Source organism: Diceros bicornis, chromosome 9 (assembly GCF_020826845.1).
Source record: "Diceros bicornis minor isolate mBicDic1 chromosome 9, mDicBic1.mat.cur, whole genome shotgun sequence".
NCBI lineage: Eukaryota > Metazoa > Chordata > Mammalia > Perissodactyla > Rhinocerotidae > Diceros > Diceros bicornis.
The window spans coordinates 2,729,929-2,748,223 of record NC_080748.1 but is presented as its reverse complement, the minus strand read 5'-3'; the positions used below and the strand labels follow the sequence as shown (position 1 = coordinate 2,748,223).

Sequence of the window (18,295 nt, the reverse complement as noted above, 5' to 3'; positions counted from 1 at the left end):
ACACACAGACCCCTAAGAACATCTAAAAAGCAGCTTTATTCACAGTGGCCAAAACCTAGAAGGAACCAATATGTCCTTTAACAAGTGAATGACACCCAAGCGTGGGACACTGAGGGAAGACACTTGAGGCACACATGGGCTACAGGCACAGGGTAAGGAAACACACAAGTTCAGACAGGGGCTAGAGGAAGAGTAAATGAAAACACTGGTTGTCTAGATAGGCTGGAGGCACAGAGAATGTAGACAAACACGAGCTGGCATGGGCTGAAGCACAGCGGACAGACACGCTCAGGGATGGAAAGGGATGCAGACACATGGAGTGAGAGAGACATGTGAGGTCTGGTATAAAATGTGGGCACAGGAGATAGAGACACTCGAGGAAAATATATGCGCTGCAGGTAATTGAGAGAACGACATGAGTTGTCTGACATGGGTTTTAGAGAGAGGGGATGGAGACTCAAATGGGTTGGCAAGGGCTACAGGAACAAGGAATGGAGACTTTTGAGAGGTGGTATGGACTGAGGGGAGAGAAAATCTTGACAAAACAAAAGGGCAGACATGGACTGCAGTCATATGAGATGGTGACACTCAACACAAGATATGAGCTTCAGGTAGAGGGATGGAGACACACAAAGGCTGGCTTGGTTGCAGATCATGGGCTGGAGACGCTATGGGGCCGACATGGCTTGCAGCACAGAATTTAGAAATACACTAGGGAAGACAAGAGATACCAGCTACATCTGTGTGTAGCCTTAAATGAATGTATGAGTATGGAAGAAAGACAGGAAATCCACAATCTCAGCTTCTGTCTCAAGAATTAAAAGAGAATAACACTGGAAAAAATACAGATAGGAAACAATAATAAAGATAAGAATCAATGAAATAGAAAAATACTAAAGAAATAAATCAGGCTAAAAGTTATTTTTAAAATATTAATAATGTTAATAAACCACTAACAAAACTGATTAAGGAAAAGAAAAAGAAATGAAACACAAATGACCAGTATCAGAAATCAAATAAAAAGTATTCTCTACAGAGTGCTTAGATCTTAACGAGATACATCATTTTGTGAAATACTTAGCACTATGAATTTGACAGCAAAGGTCAAAATTCACTTTATAAAAAATCCATATACTGAAACTGACACACAAAAAAACATAAAATAGGAAAACTCACATATCTACTAAATAAATTGAATTGTTAGATGGTCAAACCAACTAACCAACAAGAACAACAAACACTTTCCACAAGCAAAACTCTAGGTCTGGGATTATTAACTATTCCAGACAATAGAGGGAGGATGGAAGGAAAGGTTCAGATTCCAGATTAGACTGAACACAAAACTAATATAGATTTTATTCACATTGAATACAGTACAAAGATGATTCTTTACCACACAGGACCTCTGAAGTCATCTTTCCACTATACTACCCAATAAATTGAACCTAGAGAAGAACTGGAGAAAAAAAGCACAACACTTATAAATATATATATATATTTTTTATAATTTTATTTATTTTTTTCCCCCAAATCCCCAGTAGATAGTTGTATGTCATAGCTGCACATCTTTCTAGTTGCTGTATGTGGGACGAGGCCTCAGCATGGCTGGAGAAGCTGTGCGTCGGTGCGTGCCCAGGATCCGAACCTGGGCCACCAGCAGCGGAGCACACGCACTTAATCGCTAAGCCATGGGGCCGGCCTTATTAAATATTTTTAATACAGTAAAGAAACTGAGGTGATCTAAACAGAAGAGGAAAATGCTAATAGGTGACAATTACCATCTTCAATGTATGAGGAAGTCCAGAGAAGGCTAAATTTAAAAAGTGGATATAAAGTGAAAATTATTTAAATAACACAAAGAAAAATTTTATTATATGGCAAAGTAATATAGCAGACAATCAACCAATCAATAAAAAACCAATTAATTAATGTATATCATTGATTAGTGATATCAGAACTGATTTCTGGAGGTTGTGGAGTTTTTGTCCCTGGAAACTTCTCAGAAACCAACATTAAGCCATTTGTCCTGGATAGACTTTAGACCTTCTCCTGCTGGGGCTCAAGACCCCTTCAAGTTTCTTCTTTAATTTTAATCTCCTGCTAAATTAAATCAGAGAAGGCATGGTGAAGTCAAATATGAGTGTGGTCTGGGGGGTTCATTAGAGGAGCGGTAGAGAAACAGTAAACACACCTGGGATGCCGTAGGGTTCTGAGAAGCAGAGCAATAAGTCTGTGAAGGGCTTGAGACATATTAGGTCCTCAGTAAATAACCATTGTTATCACTAATAATTCGTTTCCAATAGTGTAGATAAAAGAAAGTTGGCTATTCTGTCAAAAAAATCTTCCTCAAAAATGTCTTAATTGACTGAAGATTAAATAATCAAAGCTGGCTTTGTTTTTAATATTCTTTCCTAGCCACATAGGGGTCGAGGGAAGCAAACAAAGTAATTGGGCAACACTTAGGAGAGTCATAAACCTTGAAGTCAGAGTAATCTTTGCTTTAGTCTCTGAAAATTCAGGAGCCTCTAGATCCAAATGCCAACACATTCAAGTTGTTGGTGAATCTTGATTAAGATTTTGATAGTTTTGGCTGTCTGCTCAAGCAAAGCATCCTTTGAAACCTAAGGTTTCTAAGCCGGTGGTTCTCAATGTGTGGCTGGTCAGCAGCATCACCTGGGAAATGGTCAGAGACGTATATTTTCGGGTCCCCCATCCTACTGGATCACAAACTCTGGGATGGGATCAGCATTCTGTGTTGTAGGGGACCTCCACACAGTTCTAATGCACACTGGAGTTCGAGAACCACTGTCTTAGGAGAAGCCAGTCCTAGGTACCACATAGGGTTAGCGTGGATTCCTCTCTCACGAGGGCTTCTCCTGAGGCCCCATGGCCAAAATAAGGATTCTTTTTTTATGGCCATAGGAAGAAGTATCGGCTCAACTCCAGGTAGCCTTCTTCAGGAATTTTTCCAATATGACCAGGAGCTCTGAAATTTGGATTCAAAAAAGAAAAAAATACAAAAAATTGGTTCAACGTTCAAGAAATTTTCCTGCTTCAGATTGAGGGTGGAGAAGTAGCTGAAATAGAGAAAAATTTCCCAGAACACTGATCTATCAGTTCTTGATGGAAACCACTGAGTTCCTTCAGTGGAACTAAACAATGACCAGGAAGGTTATGGTTAGTCTGATGTGTTACAGGAGAAAGAAACACAAAGATAAAGGAAAAAAAAAAAAAATAGGAGAGAGGGAGAGTAAGGAAGGGAGATAGAAACAGCGACCATCAGTCAGAGGTGGTGAGAGGAGGGGAAAGGAATAGAAGATGCAGAGGGAGAGAAGCAGCTGCCGCTCGGTAGGAAACATACCTGTTGACACTGTGCACGTGTGGCTTTCATAGAAAGGTGTAAGGTTTCTAAAAAGCAAAGAAAATAAAAACAAATCCATCCAATTTAGTAATTTGTCCTAAATATTAATTGATCAGGTCTGATCACGCTGATGTCTTCCTTCTCCTTTATTCCATCCATGTCTCAAATTCTATGTCCTGCCCTTGTCTAAGGCTTCAGAAACACACCACAATTCAAACTATCACAAGGTGAACCTTTTAAATCATTTCAACTTCTTCTTCCTTGCCCTTCTGCACAAAATAGATGCCCTACGTGTTAGCTTACGCTTCGGTGCCTTTCAAAAAAACTTTATTCTTAAAAGTAGAGTTTGAGATTTACAGATAATTGAACAGAGAGTACATAGAGCTCCATACACTCACCGCACTTCCTCTCCCCTCTCTCCCAAGCCCCATCTCCCCTATTATTAATACCTTTTATTAGTATGATACGTTTGTTATAATGAATGAACAATATTGAAACGTAATGAACTACAGTCCCTAGTTTAAGGGTCACTCTTGGTGTTGTACAGTTTCATGGGTTTTGACTCACATATAGTGACATGTAGCCACCATTATGTACAGAACAGTCTCACTACCCTAAAAATCCTCTGAGCATATTATCAGCTCTTAGTGGCTTTTTAAAATATTAACAGTTGTCAGAAAAACGTAAATTTTTACAATGAAAAATGCTTCACAGGTGCTAAGTTTTGTTAGTCTCCCTCTTATGATCACTATTAGAAATAACGAAAAAAAATGAACTCCTATATAAATAGCAAAAATCATAGAATTTTAAAGATAAAAAAGATCTGGAAGATTAGGAAATCCCACATTCTTCAAGACCCTGCTCTCCAGTCTCTCAGCTTTGTGTGTCATTTATCTGCTGACTCCGCTGACGAGAAAGAAAGAAATCAATAAAGAAAAACAAAGCAAAAAACAAGTTTTGGTTCTAAGTAGTCCTCTTGATCCCGAGTTAATCAAGCATGGATTCTCTATTATTGCCTATTTGCATCAGGAACATAATTATTAGCTAGAGCCTAATTTGAGAACATTCATTATGAATGAAAGATGTCATATCTAAGAACAGAATGGAATTCACTAAGGCTTTATTCTTGGGACATTTGTAGAATTAAGTCAGGACATGCTGTGACAGTGATAAATAAGTTCTATATATTTTTCTTCTCCAAGACCATGGATTTCAGCCACACTTTATACCCATGTACTTTGCAACAATGAAAAACAATTAAACACTGACCTTGAATATTTTGCCCTCAGATTCATTAGTCTTTAAAATATAAATTGAGCAATTTAAATCTAGATGAGTGAAAGACTATAGAGACTTCTAGAATGTCACGTTAGGTTTTTTAGAAGTGAAGAATTGACTTTATAAAGCATTTCTATTCCTGTCATACCTTGACAATAGTGCTACTGTGACTCTGTTTTAAAGAGGATAATGGCAGGCTTTACTTTAATTTGCACCTTTTTGTTTTAAGCACACTTACTTAATATTTCTCAGTCTCTTGAAAACTTTTATCATTAAGCTCAACCTTCATTTAAATCACCAGACCTATTTGATGAAGGTGACATGAATATTTACTTGCAAACTCCTCAGAAAATTACTAATTTAACCTTACTTCAGATGATCCATTGTAGAACTCAAACTGGATTTCCCAGGCCCTTCAAAACAGCTCATAACTCTGTGTTTGTACATTTATTTGGGAAGATATTATCTAAGGGTAATTAATCTTCCCAAATGCTTTCTTCACCTCAAACAGCAATACTTCCAAAGTTTTAATGAAAATGTGGCCGATTTGGTGAAAACCAAGTGAGTTGTTTGTTTTAGCATGCCAATGAGATTAAGAAATAAGTATTTTAATTATTGTTATTGATTACAAATATCAGAAATTAAGAAAACAAACTTCTTTGTCCAAAGACATTTCTGCAAATGAAATCATCTGAAAAACTGACAGCTAGCCTCCCGTTTTAACCACTAAACCATAAGAAATGTAATACCATGGGCAAACACTTGAGCCTTGTCACCTGCATGAGTCCCCAACGCTGTTGCCCCATCAGGGCCACAGATCAGGGAAAGGAACAGGCAGAGAGGAGACAGCTGTGCTCTCAGTGTCCTTCCTTCCTGGGTCAGAACTCGGTTCCAGCTGCTCGCTGTGTACTCTTCTGGGGGAGCAAAGAATTCTGGGGACACGAGACATCCAGTGTTAAGGATGTCATCATTCTTTTTTAAACAAATGTTAGATCATGTGACGAGCTTCTCAGGACAGGAGGAGCCGCCTCAAGGGAAGGCAGATCTTCTCTAGGAGCTGACGATCATCCAGGGAGAGCAGAGTCAAGGGATGCAGAGCGCCAGCCTGATCCCGCTCTCCCTCTGAGGGACACTTCGATCCCCACCCCCCTCCCAGCGCCCCCCCAACAGTTCCCATTGTATCCTCCGAGGCCCGCGCATGCGCAGGACCAGCGCTCTGAGCGGCAGAGGGGCCGGTGAGCTGGAGAGTGCGGGAGCGCGTGCACTGGAGGCGGGGTCCCTGGTGTGGAAGTGGCTGCCTCAGACGTTTGTGTGGGGGGATTGGCGGTTTCTGGATCCTTCCTCCAGGATTTTCAGTGCTGGGGAGCTCTCCTTTCTGCAGTGTGGAGGAGCGCTGGGCAGGAGGCGGCGCCAAGGTAGGTGGTGGGCGGCAGACTCGGTGTGGAGATTTCCACCCCAGATGGCGGGAGCGCGGTGTCGGGGGCGGTGGATGGAGTCGGGGGACGGGGTTGCTGGTGGGCTGCCTGAGGCGGGGGAGCCCAACGTCTGTCCCTTGGAGGAGCAGAGGAACGCCGCCTGGCCAGCCGGTCTCTCTGCCTTGGCGGGGCCCCACCCAGCGGAGGTGCTGGGGGCGGCAGGGAGTCGCCTGCGCTCTGTGCGCGCCCTTGAGTTCGCGCTCCCCCAGGACCCCGTCTAGGCCAGGTCGCGACATCCCGGGGTGAACACTTTCCTTCAGAAGACGCCCGTGGTCAGCGCTCCTCTGCCTGACTCCGCGCAGGCTATTGGGCTCCTCACTGCGTTCTTTAAACAAATAAGCGTTCCTACTTCCTTGGGACCACCTTTATAGAAAAGCCTAATCCCATTAATGGTTTCTGATAATTGACTCTATATTTGCAAGGCAAATTTGATGCCTGTGAATGGTTGTAAACTGCATTTAATGAAAGGAGCTTTAAACAATCTTTGGTGAAAATTATGTAAGTTCCTAATAATAACTCACCTTCTGTTAACATAGACTGATGACTGATCAATTGAGGATTGAGATGATGTGTACGGAATTTTGGTTTCAGTGGAAAGGTTTTTCTTGGCAGTTGGTGCTAAAATTAAAATCGGATGAGGAGGTGTTTAGAAGTAGTATGTAGTGTGTGTTTTGTCTCCATACTCATTTAGAATTGTAAGAATTTAGATTTGGAAAGCTCATAGAACAAGAATTTTCAAATTTTGATTTGACTGAGAGGGTGAAGGGTCAAAAGGCCAAATACAGTAGGATTTCATTTATATGATAGTCTAGAAAAGATAAGCCATAGGGAAAGACAACAAATCATTAGTTGCCATTAGTTTTAATATTTAGTTAATCATTTAGTTTGATAGTTTAATCATTAGTTTTAATATTTCTGATTTTAATGATAGCATCCTAATTATGCTTTTGGATGATACCAGAATTTAACAACCTATGAAATTCTGCAAGAGGAACAAATGACATGTTGGTTATTGGTGTCTTTGAAGTGTAAGTATTGTTGGTAATGAATCTAAATAAGCTTTTTTGGATTGTGAACTACTGATTTTTTTTACTAGATCCTGTTGGACATGGCATATTACAAGTTTCAAAAGGCTCTTTAAATTATTGTAGCAGGCTGAAGCTATTAAATTATAATGTAAGATCTTTATAGATGAAACAGGCAAAAATACAAAAAGCCATTCATCTTTTTATCTTTGTTAAAATATCAAGTAAATCTTACCATATACATGAATGACTTTTGGCTAGACAGACCTGAACTTGACAAGTTGGACTCATTAGTATGGTGAATTTGTTTTGGAATGTTAAAATGGGAGAGGACATACGTTTTTCCTGAGGGTGACTCAAATCAGTATGGTGGGTTTCGCTGTTTATACGCTGTTTCTGAGTTACGATCTTGATTAAACAGCTTGTCATAGACGTACCAAGAAATTTGGGCCATTTTATGTACCAATATTTTAAGATGTCCAATTTCGCTGATAGTTTCTGATTTCAGGGTGTCTGGGAAAAACAGTTTCTCAACATAGGTACTTTGGAATACAATTTTTGATTGTTGACTTATTGAATCATAGAATTGTGGAGTTGGAAATAATTTCAGTGGTTGTAGAGCCTAATCTCTTCATTTTCCAGGAAATGGAAAGTGCGATACCTCAAGTTGTCATCCATAGTCTGACTGTTACTTTAGTGGCAGAGTTGGAACTAAATGCTCAGATGCTTGTCTCCAGATTCCTAGTACAGTGCTCTCTGTGCTAAGTACTATTAAGTAGACAAACCAATGAGTTACCTTCCCAGATCACATATGTAACCAGCAGGGTTGATTCTTTCCCATATGCATTTTTTCCTTTCTTTTTTAAATAACTACTAACCACAATTAATTCAGTCCCTTACCATGTTTAATGACTATCCTTGTGTGTGTCTCCTTGAACACATGTGGACTCCCTAGAATGGACACCAGCCTGTGAGTGGATTGCTGGGCCAGAGGCCGATGTGCATCTGCAACTTGACGAGCTGCAGCCAAATCATCCTCTGAAGTTTTAACAATTTCCATTCCCGCCAACAGTGTCTGAGTCATCCTTGCCCTGGGAATTGTCGGATCGGCATTGTCAAATTTTTAAAGTTTTGCCAATCTGATGCGTGAGAAATGATGTATTTGTTTTGTCTTTGTACAACTGTTTTGACAAAGCACAGAGCTGTGCAACTACCAAAATCAAGATACAGAATAATTCTAGCACCCAGAACTCCCTTCAGCTGCTCTTTTGTAGTCAACTCCTCCCCCACCCTTAACCCCTGGTGGCTAATGATCTGTTGCCTTTCCCTGTGGTTTGTCTTTTCTAGAATATCATATAAATGGAATCCCACAGTATTGGGCCTTTTGAGTCTGGTTTCTTTCATTTAGCACAATACATTCATTTTAGTGTTCATCCATGTTGTTGCCTGTATCAGCAGTTCCTTCTGTTTTATTGCTGAATGCAGTATGTATTGTATGAATGTACTACAGTTGATCCATCCAGCAGTTGAAGGACATTTGAGTTATTTTCAGTTTTGTCTTTTTTGACTAGCAAAAATCTGATATAAATCTTTGCAAACAAGTTTTTGTGTGAGCATTAGTCTTCTTCTCTTGGGTAAGCACCTAGAAGTGGAATTGCTGGGTCACATGGTATGTGTATGTTTAACTTTATTTGAAAAACTGTTTGTGGTAGCAAAGTCATGGCCCACAAAGATGTCCTAAACCCTGGAACCTGGGAATACATTAGTTTATTTGGCAAAGGTGAATTAAATTTACAGATGGAATTAAGGTTGCTAATCAACTGATTTTAAAATAGGGAGATTATCCTGGATTATCCAGGTGGGCCCAGTGCATCACAAAGGCCCTTAAACGGGAAAGAGAAGCAGTTGAGTAGAAAAAAAGATACAACTAGGGAAGCAGGGCCAGAGAGTTGCAGAGTTCTTGGTCTTGAGGGTGGAGGAGGGGGGCCATAGGCTAAGGAATGTGGTGGTCTCTAGAAACTTGAAAAGGCTAGGAAATGGATTAACTTTTAGAGTCCCCCCAAAAAGAACCTAGCTCTACCAACACCTTGATTTTAGCCCAAGGAGACCCGTGTCAGACTGCTAACCTACAGAACTGTAAAGCAATAAACTGAGTTGTTTTAAGCCATGAAATTTGTGGTAATTTGTTACAGCAGCATAACAAACTCCACTTTAAAACTGTTTCCCAGGGGCCGGCCCCGTGGTTTAGCTGTTAAGTGCTCGTGCTCCGCTACTGGCAGCCGGGGTTCAGATCCCGGGCGTGACCGACACACCGCTTCTCTGGCCATGCTGAGGCCACGTCCCACATACAGCAACTAGAAGGATGTGCAACTATGACATACAACTATCTACTGGGGCTTGGGGAAAAAAAAAAAGGAGGAGGATTGGTAATAGATGTTAGCTCAGAGCCAGTCTTCCTCAGAAAAAAGAGGATTAGCATGGATGTTAGCTTAGGGCTGATCTTCCTCACAAAAAATACATAAATAAATAAAACTGTTTTCCAAAGAGGCTGAACCACTCTGTGTTCCCACCAGCAATGTAGGAGTGTTCCAGTTACTTTCCATCCTCATTAACACTTGGTATGGTCAACCTTTTTAGTTCTAGTCATTCTAACAGGTACATAGCAGTATCTCAATGTGGTTTTTATGTGCATTTTTCTCAGCATTAATGACGTTGAGCATCTTTTCATGTGCTTATTTGCCATCTGTGTATCGTCTTTAGTGAAGTGTCCAAATCTGTGCCCATTTTAAACTTGGATTTTCTTATTGCCGAGTTTTGAGAGTTCTTTATAGTCCTGTCAGATATGTGATTGGCAAAAGTCTTCTCCCAGTCTGTGGCTTGCCTTCTCCATCCTCTCACCAGTGTCTTTGGAAGGTCTGTGTAAAGTAAGTCGAGAGGCTCTACATGACCTCACTGGGAAAGAGTGAGTTTGGAGCACCTGAGTCCAATCAGACATTGATCAGAGTTGGGGCCGGGTCTCACTTTTAGTAAACCCAGCCCTTCCGCTTTCGCCTGTTCCTGTTTGCTGTGCTCGCCTCCCCAGCACAGGGGTCTGGTTCTAAGTCTGGTAGATCTCTGTCTCCTCAGGTTTGGGAGCCCACAGAAAATCCAGCTATGGCCTTCAGACATCTCAGCGCAGTTCTCCAACCTCCTACCTTACATCGCTTCACAATATGGCAAATTCCCTGAAGGTCAGACTAGCAGTATGTTTGACTTCGGCCACTTCCACCACTTCTGGAGGTTTCACTTTGCTTTATGGAAGCTTTTGGCCTATCTCCCCAGATTCCTGTGTGGCACCAAAACATAACACGGGTGCTTTGAGGAAGAGCACTTGTGTGTCTGAAAGCCCTCAGGTTTCCTCTGCCACACCACTCCTGCAGAATCACTACAAGTTTGGCTAGTTTCTCTTTTCCCTAGCCAAGACTCGGACTGAGCAAACCAGATCCTCGGCAAGCACCCAGAATCAGAAAACGCCTGCAGGAGAAAGAAAGATAAAAATCCTTGCTCACATAAAAGACTTTTTCTTCTTTCTGGAATTTTAGTTGGTTGATTCTGAAGTTGTCTGATGCTCTAAAAATATATTTATAATTTATCTGCCTGTGTCCACTTTTGCAGCAAGAATGCTTTCCTGTCTTAATCTCCTCTAAAACAGAAGTTCCCTTGTCATTAGTTTTTAACTGCGTCAGTTATACATTGTGAATATTATTATTGTTTGGTAAAGTCATGCTTTCAATGATTTATTCAGATGTTTACCCGTTTTTATCCTCACAATCCATTTTTACCTCTTAGCAGTTCTTCTATCAGTTTCTTTCTTCTTAAAGTACATTCTTTTTTACTTTTTAAGTTTTTTCCTTGAGGAAGATTAGCCTGGGTAATATCTGTGCCCATCTTCCTCTATTTTGTATGTGGGTCACCACCATGGCATGGCTGATGAGTGGTGTAGATCTAATCCTGGGATCCAAACCCACAAACTCAGGCCTTGGAAGCAGAGCGTGCTGAACTTAAACCACTACACCAGGTGGCTGGCCCCTTAAAGTACATTCTTCAGAAGTTCCTTAATGAGCATTTGGTGGTGGTAATACTCTTAGTAAATGTTTGCATAAAAATATCTTTAATTCACCCCAGTTCTTGAGATATGGTTTGATTGGGTATACACTGAAAGTTATTTTCTCTCTGTACCTTGAAGATTTAATCCAACTCTCTCTTGCCTTCCATTATTAAGAAATGTATCATAGGTCTAAATGTAAGTCTCTGTAAGTGTTCTGTTCCTCTGTGGGGCTTTGGATATCTTCTTTTGTATTTAGTGTTCTTTGGTTTCACTGGATGAATCTGGCTCTAAATTTTTTTTTTAATTGTGCTTGAGATGTATTCAGCTGCCTGAATCTAGAGTGGAAGTCTTTTATCAATTCTGGAAATTTCTGTTATTATGCCTGAATATTCCTTTAAATCATATATATATCTTTATATTAATTCAAATATATATACACATACTTATACACATTCAATACATATTCATTAAATATATATTTTAAATTATTTAATTCAATATATTATATTATTCAATATAGCGATTTGTATTATTCAAAAAATATACATATATTATTTATATATATAGTTTCCTGTACTTGACCAAACTCAAGCCAGCCTCCTTTGAGCCCTCTTCCTGACTAGGCCTCCATCTTGGCCTATAATAACTACACCCTCTCAGCACAAATGATTTCACCCCCCCACACACATTATAAGACTTAAACACTGACATAGTTTCTAACAGCTCAAATCCACATCTCTAGGATTACCCCTGCCCCCTTAAAGTGCCTGCCTGAGAAAGCTCAAGGCAGCCAAAAGATTTGACTGTTTGTTCTGGCCAACACTCCATCATTGATCCCTGACATCCCTTTCTTAGAGCATTTACCCAAAAGTTCTTACAACTGTGAATCTTTGCTCTGTCCCTTTGAGTTGTATGTGTGTCTCCTATAACTCAGGACTGCACTTCTTTTTTTTTTTTTTTTAAATTTTATGTATGGGCCAGCCCCGTGGCGTAGCGGTTAAGTGCGGGCGCTTCGCTGCTGGCGGCCCGGGTTCGGATCCCGGGCGCACACCGACGCACCGCTTGTCCGGCCACGCTGAGGTCGCGTCCCACATAGAGCAACTAGAAGGATGTGCAGCTACGACATACAACTATCTACTGGGGCTTTGGGGGAAAAAATAAGTTAATTAATTAATAAAAATTTTTTTATTATAATTATAATTTATAATTATATATAAATAATTATAAATTATAATTATAAAAAAATTTTATTGATAAATAAAATTATTTAAAAAATTTATTTATTATTATTATAATTATAATAATATAATTATTATTATTATTATTTATTAATTAATTAATAAAAATTTTTTATTATAATTATAATTTATAATTATATATAAATAATTATAAATTATAATTATAAAAAAATTTTATTAATAAATAAAATTATTTAAAAAATTTATTTATTTATTTTTTCCCCCAAAGCCCCAGTAGATAGTTGTATGTCGTAGCTGCACATCCTTCTAGTTGCTCTATGTGGGACGCGACCTCAGCGTGGCCGGACAAGCGGTGCGTCGGTGCGCGCCCGGGATCCGAACCCGGGCCGCCAGCAGCGAAGCGCCCGCACTTAACCGCTACGCCACGGGGCTGGCCCAGGAGTGCACTTCTAAAGGTCCTGACAGCCATTACTTGAGCTGAGGACAGGGTGTCTGTCTCCCAGACTCTGTGAGAGGAGAGAAGTGAAACTTTGATCATTTCCAACCAGCAGACACAACTGGCCAGATCACACTGCACTGACCAACACTCTGTAACTTTTCCCTCCCTGATGCTACTGAGCCCCTGCTCACCCCTCTGCCTGCTCCCTCATTCTCCCTTTCAAATGCCCAGTCATCTCTGTACAAATCAAATTGAGTTCAGTTCACCCTGTTCCCTCTTCCCTAGTGCAGTGGTATATTACTGATTAAAATCTGTCCTGACCACTTTCACTAGAGCCTGGCTTTGTTTATACTCTAGGTTTAACACACATACAGATAATCTCATGCATATGCATAGATACGCATATACCAACATAACCATGGGCCCTCCAGGACCAGTTCAAGTGACCCCATCTTATCAACAGAGTAGCTAAGAGTTTTCTTTCAGGAGCTGAGACCCCTCATCCAGATCAGACCACTTGGGACCACCAACTCATCAACTGGGAGTGCCCAAATGCTTTATAAGTGACCTTTGGACATCAAGGAGCTAAAAACTCCATTCTCTGATCATGGTAACACTGCCAATTTGTGAACATACATCCAATGAAGAGCCACAAAGCTTGACTTTGCTTGTGCAGATCATCAATTACCTCACTTCTCCTTACTTCCAATCATGTACCTCAACACGTCAGACCACCCTGCCCTTCATCCCATAAATTGTGCCCCAAGACCTGGATCAGGGAGACAGATCAGAGACAGACACATGCCCCCTGTCTCCTTGCAGATCAATCTCACAAAATAAAGCTACACATCATTTCCCAAAAGCTGATGCCAGAATAATTGGATTTTTTAATGTGCATTGGGCAAGAGAAACCCAATATTGTGCAGTAACATCAATACATATATATGCACTTACTGATTGTTTTATCTTTTTTATTTTCTTTTCTGAGGAGGATTCACCCTGAGCTAACATCTGTTGCCAATCTTCTTCTTTTTGCTGAGGAATATTCACCCTGAGCTAACATCTGTGCCAATCTTCCTCTATTTTGTATGTGGGTGGCCACCACAGCCTGGCCACTGATGAGTGTTGTAGGTCCACGCCCAGGAACTGAGCCAGGACCACTGAAGTGGAGTTCTCTGAACTTAACTACTAGGCCATGGGACCAGCACATCTCTAAATGTTTTGAAGATGTTACTAGATATGCAAATGAAGTTTCACTATGATCTCTGGATTTCCTTTCTGCTCCTTTAGTCCCTCACTTCAGTGTATGTGTTTCTTGCTCCATCATTCATGCTAGAGGAATTCCTCAAATATCAAGTGGTCCTTGGCTACCTGTTCATATTTCTGTGATGGGAAGAAAACAGCTGAGTAGGATCTCTGCGGGCCCGATGGGGCCTGTGAATGTCTGGACTCAATGTTTCTTCAGGGGTGTTGAGTGTTCAACTGGTAACAGGCAAACAATGTTGGTGTCCACACTGATTAATAACATACTTATTCCACACATTCCCACAATGACAGACATCCTCTGAACACGTGGAAATGCTGACAACACACACCCACATACACACTATTTGCAAATGACCATCAGCATTCAGACTGTAAACTACACCTGATAATGCACACTGATATTCAGAACATACACACAAACTCACACACACATACAGACCACTCACTGTCTCAGAGCCCACAGTGACTTGAACTCTCTAAACACACACACACGTCAACAAAACACACCTTCACATAGATGCCATAATAACCATGCACCCTGTGACCATACAGAATTGCTGAACACACACACATCCACACAACAAGGAACGTGGTCGTGCACGAGTGGGCTTGATCAAGAGGTTTTTCACACCTCAGCATCAACATGGACACCCCAGGGCGAGAGGGAGAAGCAGAGGGCACAGGGAAAAAATGTGGGGAGCTGTCAGGAGGCACTTGCATAAAGCAAATATGATACCTGCAAAGCTGGTTGCTAAATGACATGTGACTCAAGGGTAGGAGGACCCAAGAGGATCTGAAATGGTACAAAGAAGGTGACTGATACAAACCCATCACAAGATATTTAAATATAAGGAACAGTGATATTTTAAAAGGCACTGAAGAGAGTGCATCAAAGCTTAGATATAATTCCAAACAATGAATAACATGGAATTCTGGCCAAAGAACAGCCATTATTGCTGTTAAAATTCCTATTTAAATGTTTCTTATAAAATTATAGAAATATTCCTTGAAAAATGACAAATATTCATTGGTTTAAAATATTTAAAACATTTCAGGATAAAATTACTGCAGGTTCCACTTTTATTGAGTAGCTTTTCTTGGGCAGCTATAAGAGCTTGACAAAGCACACAACAGCTGTTTGGAGGGTTGTAGAACATCCTGTGCAGACAGGACTTGGGGGTCTACAAGCTCTGAGACAAGGAAAGCACAAGATTGTGAGCACCAGCTCCATGCGGCTTCTCTCCTAAGGCATTTGCTATTTCAATGGAGAGAAGAGAGTCTGAGCAGAAAGAGGAGGAAAAATGAACTGAAATTTGGTTCCAGACAAGTCCAGTAATTTCTGCTTTCAGTCAGATGTGGTAAAGGCAGAGCAACAGTTAAACATTGATTTAATAAATACTGTATGTTTGAAAACACCAAAGGGATGTGGAAGCAAACAGGACTAGATGAAATAAAATTTCAAAAAGGAAAGAACCTTTTTAGGTGAGATTGCCAGACATGCCCTCACCCGGGGGAATTTGCTGAATCTGGACTCTGATAATCAGACTTGTCTTACCAGAAGACAATTGTAAGTACAGTCTGTCATAATTGATTTATGTTAGCTTTTAAATAGCACAAGTTTTCTTTGTTAATTTTTACTGCCTCCACTAGGAGACTCTATGAAGGGAAAGATATTGTATCATTTGCCACATGATCTCCAGAACATTCTTCAGTTTGGGCTGTATGACTTCTATAAATATTTGTTAATTGTTGGTTTCATGAATGCTATGGACTGAATGTCTATGTAATCCAATTTCATAAGTTAAAATCGTAATCCCCGACGTGATGGTATTTGGAAGTGGGGCCTTTGGGAGTTAATTAGCTTAGATGAGGCCATGAGTGTGATGCCCCCATGATGGGATTAGTGCCCTTACAAGGAGATGGAGGGCCAGAGCTCTCTCTGCCAGATGAGGGTAGAGCAAGAAGCTGTCCTTCTGCAAAACAGGAAGAGAGCTCTCACCAAAAGCCACTCAGCTTGAACCTAGATCTTGAACATCCCAGTCTTCAGAACTGTGAGGAATGCACTTCTCTTGTTAAGAGTGCCCAGTCTAGGGATGGCCCGGTGGTGCAGTGGCTAAGTGTGGGTGCTCTGCTTCGTGGCCCCAGGGTTCATAGGTTCAGATCCCAGGCATGCACCGATGCACTGCTTCTCAAACCATGATGTGGCAGCGTCCCATATACAAAGTAGAGGAAGATGGGCAAATACGTTAGCCCAGGGCCAATCTTCCTCAGCAAAAAAGAGGAGGATTGGCATCAGATGTTAGCTCAGGGCTGATCTTCCTCACACACACACACACACACACACACACAAAACCCAAAGATGCCCAGTCTAGGGGTCTGCCCCATGACCTAGTGTTTAAGTTCAATGAGCTCCTCTTCAGTGGCCTGAGTTCGGTTCTTGGACACAGACCTATACCACTCATCAGCAGCCATGCTGTGGGCATGACCCATATACAAACTAGAGGAAGACTGGCACGGATGTTAGCTCATGGTGAATCTTCCTCAGAAAAATATAAATAAATAAAGTGCCCAGTCTATGACTAGGACACTGAGTGTGTGAATAAGTTCATTTAGATTGACGATCCTTCTTCTACATGACACGTTATTGTCAATGATTCCTAAATTGGTGTGAGTCAAATTTCCCTTAAGGATCATAAAGATGTTAAGGCCCTTCTCCCTAGTTATGCACATATTGATACACATGAAAACATGTTGCGTCAAGTGCTTTATTGACACCTTAGTCTCACACTAGATCCTATTGGCCTTCAGTTAACCTCAGTGTTACAGTCAGTGTATTCCCCAAAGGGCAATAAAGGAAAGTCCCTGGACTGAAGAGGGGTCGGTGTCCATCGTGCAGCTCCTGCCCTCTGCCCAGCCAGCTCCAGGGCAGGGTCAATTTACAAGATAGGCTTTTCTCCAGGCAGCTCTGTGTTTCTCCCAGCCTGTTCTCATTTAGGATGATCTCATCAGGAGGAATGAGTGGAAATTTGGAGGGAAGAGCTACAGAAGGCGTCTCCCAGGGGAAATTTTTTGTGGTTACATGACCTAGAATATGGACATCTGACTGCTCTAAGGTGTCCTGAAAATGGAACCTTTCTCGTGTCTGCCATATCCTTCCATGTCCTCTTTCCCCTCCATCTCTCTGTTCTTGGTGGAAAAATTCCCTTGGCAACGACAATAAAAAAATGAAGGTAGGGAATGGCCCATTTCCAGTCTCAGAATTCTGTGAAATTTTACTGCCTATCCCCAGTCTCCCAGGACTGACACTCTTTTTATTCTTTTAAGATTAGATTACATTTTAATCTCCTTTAATCAGAGTTTTCTCTCAACCTTGTTATGTATATACATGTTCTAATACATAATATTGAAAACATTATTTTTGGCCCTACAATTTCCAGATTCACTCATAGTTGTTTTCTGATGGATGCATGCCTTTGTAATTATGTTTATAACTCCATTAACTATAGAAATTGACTAAATGATGAGTAGTAATGTAATAATACAGGAAAATGGCCCATTTTTATTCAACATAAAGTTTCATGTTTTCATCAAGACAAATACATGAATACTTAATTGTTCAGCAGAAACTCTTACTGTGTACAAGTGAGCAATTATAAATCTATTGGAGTTGGTTAACCTTGTCGATTATTCCTTGTTTCCGAATTGTGCATTCAGCATTTCCATGAACCCATTAGAATCCTGCATCTTTATCCTACCATTTTATTTTTTTTGTTATAATTTTTATTTATTTATTTTTTCCCCCAAAGCCCCAGTATATAGTTGTATGTCATAGCTGCACATCCTTCTAGTTGCTGTATGTGGGACTTGGCCTCAGCATGGCTGGAGAAGCGGTGTGTTGGTGTGCGCCTAGGATCCGAACCCGGGCCGCCAGCAGCGTAGCTCGCACACTTAACCACTCAGCCACGGGGCCAGCCCTATCCTACCATTTTAAATAGTAGGTCATTGACAAAAGTCCACATGACTTGTTCAGTTGTGTGCTAATGGGTCCTCCGTAGGGTGTCTTCCCGGGTATGTTTTCCAATGTGAACTCCAGCTGATGGCCTTGTGACACTGATATAAATACTGATGTCTCCACAGATCATGGGGCCAATGATGTGTGGTCCTT

General features: G+C 40.9%; 1 protein-coding gene across 1 annotated transcript in view; it reads left to right on the top strand.

The window, feature by feature from the left end:
• Nucleotides 1-5,859: 5,859 nt before the first annotated feature.
• Nucleotides 5,860-18,295, top strand: part of LOC131410026 (ral guanine nucleotide dissociation stimulator-like) — a 192,741-nt gene continuing 180,305 nt past the window's right edge. The window contains exon 1 of the transcript XR_009221115.1: nt 5,860-5,874. The gene's annotated coding sequence lies outside the window, so the exon portion shown is untranslated. The remainder of the gene's footprint in view (nt 5,875-18,295) is intronic.